The sequence below is a fragment of the Gracilinanus agilis genome, chromosome 1 (assembly GCF_016433145.1).
Source record: "Gracilinanus agilis isolate LMUSP501 chromosome 1, AgileGrace, whole genome shotgun sequence".
NCBI classification, from domain to species: Eukaryota; Metazoa; Chordata; class Mammalia; order Didelphimorphia; family Didelphidae; genus Gracilinanus; species Gracilinanus agilis.
The window spans coordinates 793,587,406-793,591,537 of NC_058130.1; the positions used below are offsets into that span (position 1 = coordinate 793,587,406).

A 4,132-nucleotide genomic window follows, 5' to 3' on the forward strand; every position below is an offset into this window, starting at 1 on the left:
AGAAAACTTATTAATGTAAATATAGGAGAATCCACATTGGAGGGAAGCATCATTCATGAATGTAAACAGGCTGGAAAGGCTTGCATACAGAAGGATCATCTTGCCAGGCATCAGACAATCCACACTAGACATAAGCCTTATGAATATAAATAATGTGGAAAGGCTTTCACATGGAGAGGCCATCTTGCTGTACATCAGAGCATCCACACTGCAGAGAAACTTTACCGTATGGGATAAAAACATTCTTTGTTCTGCAGCATATATCAATTAGTATTAGTAATCTTTGGCAACTTCCTGTAGAAAATTAGTGAAAGTTTGGTGCCCTTCAGAAGGGAGATACTAATCTCTCCTTATGAAAAATAGAGAAATCTCCCTCCCCTGCAGCTTTTTATATATACATAAATATGCACCTTCAATTCACTCTTTTCTAATGTGGCCAAAACATCCTTTTCCTCCCCTTTTAAAAATTATTATGGATGAATAAAATCAATGGATTAATCAGTCTAGTGAATCCACCAGTTAGACTTAGGGGACACAAGGCCTGGGGTTCAAAGCCAAATTGCCCCATTCCCTGGATGAAGGTTGTGACAAGTACCCTCAATCCCCCTCAATTTTCTTCACTTTTCCTTCAGTTTTGTTACTATCCCCATGTCAATTTTTTAGTAGCTTCTTTTGAGTCTACAATTCTCAGCTGCTAAACAAGGTTAGTTTAATTTTTTTCTTTCTCCTGGAAAAAAATATAAAAAACAGCTAAAAATTACCTTGCTGGCAGTAAGCTGGCTGCAAGTGGGCTGCTTTGTTCCTTAGAAAAAACTATTAGGGCAGGCCAAACCTGGGGAAATGCTTCCACCCCCCTTGGGGAAAGCAGCCTTGCTCTGCCCAACACAATTCCATCTCATGGCCAAAAAATCCCTGGAGCACTGAAGAAAGTTACTGAGCTCTACTTAGCCATTTTTTATTAGAGAGAATGATGCTAAGCTGAAATTAACAAAGTTTTATCCTTGTTTTTGTTCCTGGAAGTCTACTTTCTCTTTTTCCAAACCCCACCTGTCTCTAGAATTAACTGAAATGAGAAACCTGGGGAGATTAGTCAGGAAGAGCAGCATTAAAGTAACAAAAAATGGGTTTTTTACCCTAATAGCCTTTTCGAGCCCAAATAAGAAAAAAAATTTATAAAAACTCTTACTGCCCCAGGCCAATTCAGAAAAGTGGCATTTTACAAGAAGGAAGCAGGTGGTCAGAAGCAGCTGCCTTCAGTTGCCTCTCCTATTCTTAGCCTCGGGCAAAACGTTTTCTAGCCTGCCCTCCACAAAAAGTTAATTAGATCAAGGTGCCTCTACATTCTTTTTTTTTTTTTAATATGTAACTCTTCACAAATTTGTGTATCATCCTTGAGCAAGGGCCATGCTAATCTTCTCTGTATCATTCCAATTTTAGTATATGTGCTGCTGAAGCAAGCACCCTCTACATTCTTAAAAAGACCACACACTGACCCTAATCTCTAGCCAGTAGTTCTAGCTATTGAAAAAAGCCAGAATTACAAGCATTTTAATAATTAAATTTAAACAAAAAAAACATTCAAAATTATTTTTGTTGGCATTTCCCAAACTGGAACAACATTGTTTCTTTGGTATTTAAATTGACTCATAATCCCAGAGAACATATCACGATGGATATACATAGCACTGTTCCTGGGTATGATAATAATAGTAGGATATGGAGCATTTTATCTCTTAAAGAAATTTAACAAATATCCATGAGAGATTCATCTCAGCTTTGCCCTGTACAACACATTTCCTCTTCAACCCACTCCTTCTAGTCAACAGTTTGGAGAACTAAAAGCTCATCTTGAGTATAACTTGAGTGACATTTATAGTCAACTGGAAAATATGGAGGAGAGTTTAGGGGAGATCAAGACTTTTATAAAAGGCACTGAAAATAACTTAAAACCCCCCCAGAGTAAGAAATATTTATCTCTCCATATTTTCTCATTATCAGAGTTGACTAAGTCTTTGACCCACTCTGCCCTATGTAATCCTGCTCCTCCTCCTATTCAACCCATTCCATATGTCATTCCCTCCTTTGAACTCTCCCAAAAAGGTGGGCCAAGCCCCATTCCAGGGGAGGTGAGGACTTCACCTTCCATCTACTGTACAGTTTTTCTATCAAGCCCTGCATTGTAGGATACACAGTAGAAATGTGCTAAGTACTGTTAAAGGTAATATAATAATTAGGGGGATATTTAGGTGATAAAGGGTATAGCTGGGGTTTAAATTAGTCCCTCAGCTAGATTGGGGAACAGTGGAGAGATAACAGAATAAAGGAATTATATTCAGATAACACTCAATAAGCTGGGAAATAACTGTATAACAAAACAGAGGAATAAAGCCAGGGTACACAACTCACAGTGGGTTCACAATGTCATTAAGGTGTCTGGGAAAGGAGACCAAGGAAGCTTTATGTAAAAAGGGTTTAATAACTGAACAGGGACAGGAAGTGGAGGTAAGAAGGAGTAACTGCCACTAAAGTCTATAGGTAATTAGGGAATGGAGAGTTCTACTCATCACTAAAACTACAGCAGACAGCCTAGGGAAGGGCTGGCCACTCAGGAGAAGGGTATCTCACTAAGCCATTCTTTGGCTGTTATCCAGATGTCTCAGCTTGTCCCAGGAACACAGGTAAAACAGCAAGATAAATCCAATGGAGAAGTCAGGGAGATGGAAAGGTCTATGTATTTCCACCCACACAGAAAACTCCTGTATCAACCTGAAACTTCTTGGTCTTGCTAGATGATCTTGTATACAAAATTCAAGGCACAGCTCCAAAGTCTAGAGATCCCAATGCAACCTCACACAGGCTCCCCAGACAGTTGCTAAAACCAACTCCCCAAGCAAACTTGTCAGCTCAGAGACTCTGTGAAAGTGTCCCTCTGCCAGAATTCCAGGCTTGGAATTTTCAGCTTCCAGCTTTGCCTGGCAAAGTCTGCTTTTTGCTAAGATAATTTCTACATTTTCCTATAACAGTATGCTATGACCCCTCGTGCAAGTTGGCCAGCCTGAGATTGTACACAGCACACCATTGGCTGATGGAATGAAAGGGGACTAGCCACAGCGCTGTGTTCTATATCCTGGGCGCAGATTGGCTCTGTGTTTACAAGCTTGTGGGAAAGATTAATGAGTGTGGAAAAGGTTTATAGGAGGTGGGAAGGGTTTAGAAAGCCTTAAAATAGACATAAATAATAAATAGAATGCCTCTACTTCAGGGATTTTCACCAATCCCAGAGATCTCTGGAAGGAAACCCCAGGATAGGTCAGGGATCACTGTCTATTGGGGGGAATTCCTGCCCCTGCCTTTAACCCTGATCCTGACTCTATAGCCCTGGGCCAGAGTATTGGCCATGTTCCATGCAGTCTATAGATCTTTACATTCTCTTTGTTCCTGAGAAGTCTAAGGAATGTGTCCCATTCAGGAAGACTGACTGAAGGTAAGATGCAATGAACCTTGACTGGGTTCACAAGCCCCAGGACATGAGTTTGGGATGGGTGGGGAGTGTGTGATGGACCACCTCCTCATTAGATATTTTCCAATTAGAGATGTCTTGGGACATTCAAGGGAGTAGGTGAACAATGTGCTCCCCACAGTATATGGAAGTGTCCTGGAAAGGAGTCTTAGGAGTCTTGGGAGAATTCAAGAAAATCTTTGGGTCATAGTGAGGCTGCCTGGACCAATCAATAAATTATTTTAGAATTAAGAAATACTGAGGGCAGCTAGGTGGCTCAGTGGATTAAGAGCCAGGCCTGAAAATGGGAGGACCTGGGTTCAAATCTGGCCTCAGATACATCGGAGTTGTTTGACCCTGGGCAAGTCACTTAACCCCCCAACTGTGTAGCTCTCTCTGCTCTTCTGCCTTGGAACCAACACATAGTATTGATACCAAGGCAGAAGGGAGGGCTTTAAAAACAATTTAGGAATACTACCTCTCCGTAAGCAGATTGATTATAATGTATTAAGTATTTATAATAGGTCATATGTACCATATTATTGTTATGGTTCATATTCTATTATGTTCCATATTTTAGAAATTTTTTTAAATGGCCATAAAAAAGAAAGACGAAACACAACATCTGGGGAA

The 4,132-nt window shown here is 40.4% G+C and overlaps 1 non-coding gene across 1 annotated transcript; it reads right to left on the bottom strand.

Annotated features, from left to right (window-relative positions):
- Window positions 1-1,354: 1,354 nt before the first annotated feature.
- On the bottom strand, window positions 1,355-1,461 carry LOC123232660. The gene has a single exon (XR_006505187.1). It is a non-coding gene; the product is annotated as a U6 spliceosomal RNA (small nuclear RNA).
- Window positions 1,462-4,132: the final 2,671 nt, after the last annotated feature.